The sequence below is a fragment of the Gorilla gorilla genome, chromosome X (assembly GCF_029281585.2).
Source record: "Gorilla gorilla gorilla isolate KB3781 chromosome X, NHGRI_mGorGor1-v2.1_pri, whole genome shotgun sequence".
NCBI lineage: Eukaryota > Metazoa > Chordata > Mammalia > Primates > Hominidae > Gorilla > Gorilla gorilla.
Window position 1 is genome coordinate 21,804,237 of NC_073247.2, and position 12,998 is coordinate 21,817,234.

Consider the following 12,998-nt stretch of genomic DNA (forward strand, 5'->3'; position numbering starts at 1 on the left):
TGGCTTGCTGGTAATACCAGAGATCTTCATGCTATGCTTTGTGAAGTGAATACATCAAAGTGCCTCTCTTCCAAGATGGTTTGACTCAAGTTCATGTTGATGAATGCATTTTAGACTAAACTTTTTTATTTTGAGATAATTGTAGATTCACATTCATTTGTAAGAAATAATATAGAGCCATCTCCTATACTCTTCTCCCAGCTTCCCCCAGTTGTAACATCTTTCATGACTATAGTATAATGTCACAGCCAGGAAACTGACATTGATTCAACTATCTTATTTAGAATTCACAAGTTTTACATGTTATCATTTGTGTGTGAATGTGTGTATGTGTGTGTATTTAGTTATATGCAATTTTATCACATATGTACCTTTGTGTGACAACCACAACAGTCAGGGCACAGAACAGTTTCATTGCCACAAGGATTCCTCTTGCTACCCCTTTACAGCTATTTGCACCTCCCTCTCAACTCATCATCTTCTTAAATCTAGCAACCACTAATCTGCTTTCCATATTCAATGAAAGGAGGATGTCCAACTGGGCAGAGGCAACATCCAGCAGGAGACAATTACACAATCATTGAAGAAGATGCTCAGATAAATTGCAGTTACCTTCTCCACTGAGAAAAGCAAGGCTATGGCGTCATTAAAAAATTATGTTCTTTATTCTTAAATAAATCCAAGTAGGATGGGGCTTGATATACTTTGGCTGTGTTCCCACCCAAATCTCAGCTTGAATTGTAGTTCCCATAATCCCCACATGTCATGGGAGGGACCCGGTGGGAGGTAACTGAGTCACTGGGATGGTTACCCTCATGTTGTTCTCGTGATAGTGAGTTCTCACGAGATCTGATGGTTTTATAAGGGGCTTTTGCCCCTTTTGCTCAGCAAGTCTTCTTGCTGCTGCCATGTGAAGAAGGACTTGTTTACTTCCCCTTCCACCATGATTGTAAGTTTCCTGAGGCCTCCCCAACCATGCTGAACCATGAGTCAATTAAACCTCTTTCCTTTATAAATTACCCAGTCTCCAGTATGCCTTTATTAGCAGCACGAAAATGGACTAATACAGGGTAGATGGTCAATCCAGCAGTAGAATGGGATGAAAATCTAGGATAGTTAAAAATCTTTGTGCATAAGGAAAAGAATAGCATGAAAAAGGAGAAGAGATAGACTTTTCTTTTTCTTAAATGAGACAGGAAAAAGCACCTTTTATTTTCCTTGCTGCAGTGGCAGCAAACTCATTGGTTTTCATAAAACACAACTTCTGCGATATGGTCTGTTGATAAGGTTGCTCCATCATGGGAGGACAAACTTGAGGCTGACTGTTAATGACAGAACTAGGTCTTCTCTCAAAGCCTCTAATGTGTGCTATTTCTCATGAAGAACCCGTGACACCATAAGATGCTTCAGTTAAAGCTTCTGAAATATTGCAGTGGCATAACTGACAGGTTTTTTGGTGCTATGAGTTTCTCACACATGTAAACCGTTTCGGAAAAGTTGGAGATAAAAAGATGGGGGAGAGTTTGGTTTAGAGTCACAAAGTTCCAGATACCAGCCACAGATGCCTCTGCCCAATGTCACTACATGTTCTTTTCTGAGAAATGCATTCAATCACTCAGTGTTACGCACTGTGGTTTAAAAACAAAAGATCTACTCACCACCATCTACCCTCCCTTATCTTCCATGTGAAGCTCACGGTAGCAGCAGCTGAAGACAGAAAAGTTGTATCTGTTCCCTCACACCAGGGACATTACTTGGTGACCTGGTGAATGGCATAGGCAAGATTACCCGTGTTGCTGGAGGTGATCCCTGCCACAGGGATGCAGTCGTCCTTTGTCATATAGATGGAAAACCCCTTGGTTAGCTTCTCCACCTGTTCAGGCTTTAGCCTTGTGAAACAAAGCATGCCAATTTAGTCAGTCATGTGTTGTCAGATGTGTGAGGAACTCTCCTTACTGCAGTTGGAGATCAGCTGAGTCTGCATGCTAGTAATGCAGTTGGCCATGATTTTCACTTCTTGCAACCATTGTTTTCACAAACCCAGGCTGTTCAGAATGGTAGAGGCAATACAGGCCCCACTGAGAGAAGGGTTGGAATACATGGGATGGACCAGGATCTTCAACTGACTCCACTCTTTTGGTTTCATTCACTGTCTTTGCAGATCACAGTGAAGGCTCCCATACACTGACCATATAAAGCCCATGTTCTTGGCACATGATTGACAGAGACAAACATTAATGCTCTGTTCAATGAAGTTGCACACAGCCCAGGCATCCTTGTTACCATCACCACTGGTGAAGCCTTGGTAGGCCATATCAAAGAACGCAGTTTCTTTTTCTTTGCCACTATTATTATTTCCTTTCACTGCTTTGCATGAGGGTCCCAGGCATGCAGGAGAAGAGCACTTTGCTCTGGTATTTTTGAAATGTCCTCCATAGCACCCGTGAAGTCAAAACTGCAAGTCTTGGGGTTATAGTATTGATAATCTTGTAGTTGCATGCCAGCTACCCTGAAGATAGGTGTGTGATTTCCCCAGGGTGGTTTGGGCAGAGACATCTCTGTCTTCAAAAACTTTAAAAATCTTTGCACAAAACTGGCTCCAACCCTTAAACCCCAGTTCCAGAAATGATCCACACAGTGACAGACTGGCCACTTTTCAACACTTTGCTCTTCTCACCCAAGGCTAGTTCTGCAGATGCCTTGGAAAATTCAGCTTGTCCCCAAATGGGCAGGTATTCCTTGTCTACATTTTTTTATTATATTTTAAGTTCTGGGGTACATGTGCAAAATGTGCAGTTTTGTTACATAGATATACACATGCCATAGTGGTTTTCTGTACCCATCAACTCATCACCTACATTAGGTATTTCTCCTAATGTTTTCTCTCCCCTAGCCCCCGACCCCGTGACAGGCCCCGGTGTGTGATATTCCCCTCCCTATGTCCATGTGTTCTCATTGTTAAACTCCCACTTATGAGTGAGAACATGCACTGTTTGGTTTTCTGTTCTTGTGATAGTTTGCTGAGAATGATGGTTTCCAGCTTCATCCATGTCCCTGCAAAGGACATGAACTCACCCTTTTTTATGGCTGCATAGTATCCCATGGTGTATATGTGCCACATTTTCTTTATCCAGTCTATTATTGATGGACATCTGGGTTGGTTCCAAGTCTTTGCTGTTGTCTACATTTTTTATGGTAATCTAACTGGGTCTCTTATTGTCCCGGTAGGCACCAACTCCCAGATTCATCTTTTTGCTATTGATTTCCCTCTTAAAGGCTTTGGTGGTTCCCAGGATGGGATTTGGAGGTCTCATTTCCACATGGGCCCACAAGGAGCTGGCTCTGGCAGAGGCCATGGTGGGGAGGCCTAGGTAAAAGGTGGCAGCGATCCCCTAGAGGACACGGCTGGAGTGGAGCAGGACCGGGTCATGGTGGACCTTGAGAGTGCAGTAGGTAGGTACAGGACAAAGTAGAAGGCAAGAAGGTGCAGAACCAGGGGGCATGGACTCCTGCTGAAGGTCTTGTTCTTGTTTTGTATTAGAAGACCTCCACAGTGAAGTGAAAAATGAAGTCACTTCTCTGTATATTTTGAATTAAAGCTTGCACAGGTGTTTCAGCCTGCTAAATAGTTCAGCCTGGACTATTTCAGCTCTGAATTATTCAAATAATTATTTTTAAAATATTTTAAATATAATTTAGCACACAGAGAATGCCTCTGTGTGAAGCAAGTGGTGGCAATTTAAAATAACTAATGATCATAATTATTGGAATCTAGTCTCCTGGGCATTTTCTACTTCATAATTTACAGGGAGCCTATGAGAGTTCAAACACACTGTATTTTTGCCAAAGGAGTCTCATGCTTTGTCTGCATTTTATGGCTTCCTTTGCACCTGGAACAGCTATTTTAGGACTGTCTAGACAATCACCCCAGCTTTAAAGGTCTTTTCCTTTCTTTTCACATAGTCACTGAGCATGAAGGGTAATAAATAGATGACGCTGGCACTCTCTCACCAAAGATACTATTCAAATAGAGACAGGAACAAGAATGCCTTTGCTCTGGCTCACAAAATCAAGACGCCTTAATATACAGCCCCAGACGTCTACCAATTGGCCAAACTTGAAACCAACAAGAAGGCCTTCCAATGTCCACATCTCTGTAGTAGCTGGATCATACTTTTTGGTTGAGCTGCGTGAAATGGTTACTATTTGACCATCTTGGACATATAAAAATGGCAATTTAAGATGTTTCGATCCAAGAGATTTGGGAAAGAATTTGGGAGTGCTCTGTTTCCTTTTTTCCTCTCCAATTCCCAAGCAACATTCATCTGGGTTCTAGCAAGGACCCAGAATGCACAGCTTCTGCAGGCCACTTTTGCTACTACAGGGAAATAATGCAGCCAAGCATGATTCTGGAACATTTCCTATATACGTGTCCTAGGTAAGACCTAAAAGTTAGTAAGTAATATCCCAGGGAGATGTACACCGGGTCAGTTTACTTCACCCCTCACAGTCATTTCTTTCAAGAGGTAAGAGACACCTTTTAAGCTCTCCACAGGACTCCTACAGCCCACCTGTCCCCAGGCTCTTTAATGGGTTCCGAGATTGCATCCCAATCTCAGACCCTGCTGGGAATATTCCTACTTGGTACTCTCTGATGGTAAAAGTATTTCATTTTGTAGGAAAAAAATACACAAGGGTAGATATCTATAGATATATAGATGTACATTGTATATAATATACAATATAATATTCAATTACATTATATACAACATACACTATATATGTATTTTTACATTATATACTATATATATAATATGTCACCTAGCAATGATCAGTTTTATTTGTTTCCTTATAATGTTAGAGTATTTCTCAGTACAAGATGTGCACATATTAATTTTCTGCTAACATCATACCATTTCTACTGTCGTGTTCAAGAGCTATCTCCACCCTTTACTCTGTCCCACTTTCTCCACTGATGATATGTGTAACATGAATTAGTTTGGAGGTCTGAAGTCCAAAGCATTTCTCCTGAGTATAAACTGGAGCTTCAAAAACAAGAGCAGCCCAAGAAGCCTGGGCCAAGGGCTGAGAAATTTCATATCGGTGCCACTCACAACTGCAAACTTTGTGCCAGGCACTGGGCTAAATGCAATGGTAAGTATGGGGATACAAAGTAGATGAATACTCAGTCTCCACTTAAACAGATACAATTCTTATAGGGGAATAAAATTACAACACCAAGTGGAGCAAACACAGCATAGAACCAAGTCAACAGATGTTGTCTTAGTTCATTTTGTGTTGCTATAAAGGAATAGCTAAGGCTGGGTAGTTAATAAACAACAGAGGTTTATTTTGGTTCAAAGTTCTGCTGGCTTTACAAGATAGATGGCACTGGCATCTGCTTGGATTTCAGCAGAGCTTTTGTGTTCCATTAAAATATGTCTGAGAAGGTCAAAGAGGAAGCAGACATGTGCAAAGAGGGACCAAACCCAGGGGTGTCCTGGCTTTCTAGCAACCCACTCTTGCAGGAACTAATCAATTCCCCTGAGAACCAATCTAGTGTCAAGAGTGAGAATGCCCTCACTGCCATGAGAACAGCACCAAGCCATTTATGAGGGATCCATCCCTGTAACCCAGACATCTCCCACTAGGCCCTACCCCCGATATCACCATGCTAACCGTCAAATGTCAACATGAGATTTGATGGGGACAAACAAACCATGTCCAAACCACAGCAAATATGGATTCAAATTCTCCGAGGGCCATGGCTTATGAGCAGCGTTATTAGGGCGATTTGCTTAACTTACCCTATTTCCTCCCTTGAGTATCAGTTAATAATAATTTGAATCTTACTTGGCATTTAATAAGATAATTACTGAAAATTTTATGTCAGGTAGAGTGAGACTGGCAAACTTAAAATACTATAAATGCAAGCTCTTATTTTTAGTGAGCATCCACTGCATGCATATACTACCCCATTTCATCCTCAGCAGTCTCAATCTTTTAATGTATTACTACTTTCTTCCTTTTAGATAGACAAGTTGGGCAAAAATAAGTTAATTAATCTCCCCACTAACAGAAGACTCTTTCTCCTGCAGGAAAATAATGAAGTCCCGAACTGAAGGCAAACTTCTCCAAAGTCATCAGCAATTTTTCACTTCTCAATTGCCAATATCTTCTCACTTTGTCAGTTTTCACTTCCCAGACACTCCTTAAAGCAACTCAATCTGTTTTCTACTTCCACTATTCAGATAAAACTGGTTTGGTAAAAATTCCCAATGCTGCCATGTTATAAAGCTGAAGGGGGACTATTCTGTTTTTATTCTACCTGATCCCTCAGCACCACTAAATCTAGCTGGCCATTCATTACCTTTGCCATCTGGAATCAGTTTCCTCCCCCAGCTTTTGCTATATGCACCCCTTTTCTCTCTTTTTCCTTCACTAGCCACTTGCTCTAGGTTCTTTGCTGCTGCTTCTGCTCCTTTAGAGCTCTAAATGCTGGCACTCCTCATGGCTCTGTTGCAGGCCAACATCTCTTAGTCAATCCTTCTGAAGATGTGCCTGGAATTTATGAACCTCCTGAATCAGCCCCACCAGAAAGAAACAAGCTTCATGAGGGAAAGAACTTTTGCACATAAATTGCTGAATTCCCAACACCTGAAAGAATCTCAGGCACACTCCAGGTGCTCAACAAATATTTGCTGAAGGAATGTGAATTGCCTGAAGTGCTTGAGATGCTCCTGGGATGCCCTTATGGACATCTAAATTGGAATCACAGTGCATCTGAGAACCAAAATCTCTGGTCTTCTACCACACCGACTTTTATCCATGTTCTTTCCTTAATCTGATATCCTCTCCCACTTCCTCATTCTTTAATGTGCAGGGAAGCCTTTCCTGACCCTCACCTCCACCCAGATTTAGTCGAATCTCCCTCTCGTGTCCTTTCATAGAACCCTCTCCTTTGTGGTACTGAGGTCCCTTAAATTTTACACATATCTGTGTGACTACTGCCAGCCTGTCTCAGATCATACAGGCTTGCACTCACCATTATACCTCCATTTCCTCACTAAGTCTCCCTCATGGTGGGCCCTCAATAAGTATCAGTGAATAAATGGTTAATAATACAGATTTTATATTAATGTTAATATATCAAAATATAATAACAATATATTTAAATTGTTTATTTATGATATAATGAATAATTAAAAGTTAAATGATGACACAAATTTCTCTCTCCTCAGCTCTGAGCTCTCCTCTGAATTCTACATGCATATCCCCATCTAGGGGCATCACATCTCGAAATGGATGTCTAATGGGTTTCTCTATTTCAGCCTGTCCAAAACCCCAGCTTTTAAATTTTCCAATACAAACTTGTTTCTCTCTCAATATTTTACTCATGTTAGTAAATAGCATCACCCACCCAGTTGCTCAAGCAAGCTCTTGAGAGTCACATCTGATTCCCCCTTTTCCTTCACCAGCCCCTTACCCATATCTAATTAAACACTCAGTCCTGTTGCTTATACTTCTAAAATATATTTCAAATCCATCCCTTCTCCATCTCCACAGCTACTGCCAAGCCCAATCTTCCATTAACAGTCAACTGGATGGTGGCTGCAAATCAACTGGTCCCCTGTATCCATTCTTGCTGGTCTACCACAGATTTTCTACACAGAGCTCAAAACATCAATCAAACCATCCCCATTAGAGCCCCATCCTAATTCAATGGCTTCTCACTGCAATGCAATGAAGTACATATACCTTAGTGAGGCTCTGCCTATCTATCTACAGCACCTCATGCCATTGCTCCCTTCACTCACTAGACTCCCAACTCTCTTTTGTACATACTGTTCCCTCCGCCTGGAATGATTACCCCATGTGTCCCCACCCACATCTCACACAGCTGGCTTCTTCTCCTCCTCCAGGCCTCAGATTACATGCTGCCTTCTCAGAGTAACCTTCTTAACGGTGTCTAAAATAGATTTCGGCCGGGTGCAGTGGCTCGCACCCGTAATCCCAGCAGTTTGGAAGGCCGAGGCGGGTGGATCATGAGGTCAGGAGATGGAGACCATCCTGGCTAACACGGTGAAACCCCATCTCTACTAAAAATACAAAAAATTAGCTGGGCATGGCGGTGGGTGCCTGTAGTCCCAGCTACTCGGGAGGCTGAGGCGGGAGAATGGCATGAACCCGGGAGGCGGAGCTTGCAGTGAGCCGAGATCGCGCCACTGCACTCCAGCCTAGGCGACAGAGTGAGACTCCATCTCAAAAAAAAAAAAAAAAAAAAAGATTTCGCCTTCAGATATCTGTTGTCACAGAAATATTTCTGTTCTTTACACAGCATTTGCCACAATTTGGAATTACTGATTTACTACTGTTCATTATCTTGTTTCTAGATAGAAACTTCTATGTCAGTCTTGTTCACCATTTCATCCCTAGCACCTAAAATGGAGCTCAGCATAGATTATCAATAAACGGTTGTTGCATGAATGGATAGAGTGGAGAAAAACGGTGAGATTAATACAGTTCCAACAGATCAATGGTTGCCAGAGCCTGAGGGTGAAAAGAGGGGTTGACTATGAAAAGGCAGAATGAAGAGATTTGGTGGTGGGGGTGGGGGTGGGGGGTGGTATATATAGAATTCTTCTGTATCACAATTGTGATGTTGGCTACACAACTTTATGTATTTGTCAAAACTGATAGAACCATACCCTCCAGAAGGTCAATTTTACTCTATGTAAATTAAAAAATAAATTAATAAAATTATGATTCCAAAACCCATGTCAACCCAGAACAAATCTAAGATTCCAAGATTCACAGGTTTAGTTTTTTTTTTTTTTTCTGTTGGTGGAGGGTTCAGTTAACTTCCTGTGTTCATGGTCAAAGTACTGACTCAAAACATACTTCCCTATTTTTCATTTATCAGTTTAAAGAAAGGAAACCGGAAACAAAGATGTGAAAGATAAATAATACAAGAAAAAACACAGTAGTAAAATAATATTTAAACTAATCATGTGATAAAATGTCAGCATTTATTCATGACATTTGGCTCTGTTTGTATTGGATCACCCCAGCAGGGCAGTGGCTGTGGGTTGATTTCACAATAGTGCCTCCCACATGTACGCCCACGCCTGACCTCTGCTTTGTGCAGTTGATAATGACTAAACTTCACATATTATGCTGACAAAATCTACTCCTTCCCTGGAGGGCTATTACACACAGGGAATTGGAGTTTCACAGCTGAACAATGTTTCTTTCTCAAATTCTAGGATGATCCACTTCCATTAGAACAAAGTTATACGGGCTGATAAATTGCTGTCTTTTGCCAAAGTGTTACTCATCATTGTATATTCACCCAACAGATGCCACTGAGAAACCCCATCCTATCAGGAGGAAAGAAGGATGCAGAGATATGAATAGACTGTTTAGACACAAGTTGCATTCCCTAAAGTAAGCACATGACATACGAATTTCATCTTATGACCTTTCCCCCACCCCCACCCCCACTGACTTTCATCCATTAGAACGTGTTGATGGATATACCATTTCAAAATGAAATATTTGGATATCTGACTCTGATTTGGGGAAAGGGAAATGGTGAGCTAATTTCCTCTTTTATCAAGCTGAATCACTAAGTTCGCTCTGTTGCCATGCACGCATAAGTAATGCCATAGCAACCTCTCAGTTTGCTCTTAAACACACAACAGCAGAAGTATGCGAATAGGTACATTTTTTAATCCTTAGATTTTCTTAGCAGCTTAAGTTTTATAAGACATTTTATGGTACGGGATTATTTAGTTCACCTTTGGTAGTCTTATTGCTGACTGACACATATATCATCAATACCAGCACAACAGAAAGGCTTAGTTCTTGGAAAATTTTCCAGTAACTTTCCTTTATTCTCAATCTCTAGCTCACAATTAAAAATTTGCACATTGGATGCTATAGTCTGGATCCTCTTCAGGATTTTCTTTATAAAGATCCTAACTTTAAATGGGACTGAAATATATAATTTGAAATTCATGAAATATAGAAATACATGGACCTCTCATATAGCTATTTAAGCAAATTCAATGAAAGTGTCATTATCACTTGGTATGTACTAGGAATTATGTCAGGTTCTAGAAAGAAAGAAAATCTTTACTATCAAGGGATTCAGATGAACTCCTGTAGAAAATAAGGGATGGGTACTCTTGAATTCTGCCACTTTGAGGTTTAGATTTTTATGCCTACAAAATATATGGTAACATCTAACTTTAGAAAGTTAGAAACGTCCATCTAAATTGAGAAAATGTGGATTTTTAAATAGTTTTATTATCCTCATGCATTTCTTCACAAATGTGTACACTTCTTTCTACTGGATGACAACAAAATGAGAGCACTAGTACTATGGAAATGCCTTTTACAAAACACCATGTCACTGCTCTCTGTCAAGTGTCTTTGGCTGATAGACTGGATGAATAATTGACTTGTTCTTGAAATACCTGAAATGGGCTTCAGATTCTATACTTGAATCTAACATTATTTAGCCACTTCTGCCAAATATTTTAATTACTTAAGGAATTAAGGTTTTGTTATTTTATAGAGAGGCAATACACTTCAATAAAATTTTAGATATCCCATCCACCCTTCCATGAGCATATGTTAATGTATCCAAAGCTAAGGGAATTTGGATCAAGTCATTTTCACTTAAGCACTTATGTATAATTTGAAGGATACACATCAGGAAACAGAAAATATCAACTTTCTCATTGACCAGATGCGTTTAAAAATATCTCAGTGAACTGGCATCCCTTCATTTCCGATCAGGTAGAGAGCTGTGCATTCATAAAACTACTAGGCTTGTTCTTAAGCAAAGCTTGCTGTTGCTAGCTCTTGCTGCTCTTAGAAGTGGGAGCAAAAGGTTTGATTCTATAGGGCTGTCCTGATTGTAACTGTAGAATTAGGAAGCCCTCTATATTTCTTGATGAATCATATTTTAAGTTATTTGTATACTATGATAAAATGATTTTTAACTTTTAGGAATATTAACTTGAGGCCTTAATAGATGGTCCCCAGGGTTAATATTCATTTGAAATGCTAATATAGAGAAATTCTTTACATTAATGATTGTCAAAGTATAGTCCCTAGGAGAGAAATGTCAATCATAGCTGGAAACTTATTCAAAATGCAACTGTTTGAACCCCACCCCGGACCTACTGACTAGGCACTCTGGAGATGAGACCGGCAATCAGTATTTTAACAAGCCCTCTAAGTGACTTCAATGCACTCTCAAGTTTGAAATCCACTGCTTTATATAATACACATTGCTCATCTGGGATAATACATACAGAGCAATTTATGTTGAGAAATAGCTCTTTTCTTCTTTTTGATGGTGTGTTGTTTTTTGTGTGTTTGCTTGCTTGTTTTGTATTCTGATAAAAGTAATTGAAAATGTTTAATATAAGGATTTTTGCCTATCCCAGTATGGTTATGACACAAGATCACTTGGTTCCTGATAAGCCAAAAAGTCATTGTAAACGTTGTTTTGAAGAACAACCTAATTAAAATATATTTTATTAGCAGCAATAATAAGAGGATGACTAATTTGAATAATCTAGCAACTTGAGACTGGGGAAACAATATGGCTTAGAGTCAGACGGACTTTAGTCCAGCTTAAATCAGGGTTACTCAATATAAGCATTATTGACCTTTGGGGCCAGATAATTCTATGTTGGAGGGGTGCTATAGGATATTTGGCAGCATCCCTGGTCTCTACCCACTAGATGCCAGGGGATGCCCCTTCTCAGTTGTGATAATAAAAAATGTCCCATTGTCAGATGTCCCCTTGTGGGGGCAAATAGTCCCTAGTTGAGAACCACTGGTCCATTGGGGGTTCTCAACCTCAGCAGTACAGTAGAATCAATTAAGAATACTGATGCCCGGCCAGGCGCAGTGGCTCACGCCTGTAATCACAACACTTTGGGAGGCCGAGGTGGGTAGATCACCTCAGGTCAGGAGTTCAAGACCAGCCTGGCTAACATGGTGAAACCCCATCTCTACTAAAAAAATACAAAAATTAGCTGGGCATGGTGGTGGCAGGTGCCTGTAATCCCAGCTACTCAGGAGGCTGAGGCAGGAGAATCACTTGAACCCAGGAGGCGGAGGTTGCAGTGAGCCGAGATTGTACCACTGCACTCCAGTCTGGGCAACAAGAGTGAAACTCCATCACAAAAAAAAAAAAAAAGAAAAGAATACTGCTGCTCAGACTGGTTGGATTGAACCTCTGTGGATAGGCTCAGAATCAGTACCTTTTCAAAGCTCGGTAGGTGATACAAAGGTCCAGCCAAGACTGCCAAACACTGTACAGACATCCCAGTGCATCCATACCCTTACCTGGGAGAGAGCTGTAATACTATCTGTTCTAACTATCACACAAGATCAGATGAGAGAGGATTTATGAAAGCATTTATACCACAAGGCAATTAGTATGTTAAAGGCAGCAGAGAAAAATAATGTACTTTTCAAAGTTGCCATTGAAATTGAAAAATGCATCCAGCTCTCTATTATGAATTAGGCTGGTTTATATTTACTGTCTTTTAGATTCATACCCCATTCCCAATAGGAAAGAGATGTGATGCATTCTCTAAGTCTCTCTTGGGAGTAGATTCATGATATTATTCAGTCTTCGATGGGCAGAAAACCATACAAATTGGATCAAATCGTTCATACTATGCACCAGTGATGCTCTGAATATATACTATAAAATCAATATTCTTTCTATTCTTTTGCCTCTCAATAACCAATTTTAATAAGTGGAAAAGAATTCAGATTCCTCTGACAATAGCCTCTTTAGAAAGAATGGGGAAAATTCTTGGGTTACGATTGTGTCAATGAAAGGTATTCTTTATTTTAAAAAAGATAAAAATATCCAAAGCAAATAATAACAAATGTTAACAGTTACTAAATCTGAGTAACAAATACATAGATACTTGTTTTCGTTTTTCTGTATTTTTCTTTGA

At 40.2% G+C, this 12,998-nt stretch overlaps 1 protein-coding gene and 1 pseudogene across 3 annotated transcripts in view; both read right to left on the bottom strand.

Moving 5' to 3' along the window:
• The window catches only part of ARHGAP6 (Rho GTPase activating protein 6), a 529,030-nt gene that overhangs the window by 192,676 nt on the left and 323,356 nt on the right, over window positions 1-12,998 (bottom strand). The window lies entirely within an intron of this gene.
• LOC109024630 (aspartate aminotransferase, mitochondrial-like) lies at window positions 1,751-3,503 on the bottom strand (annotated as a pseudogene).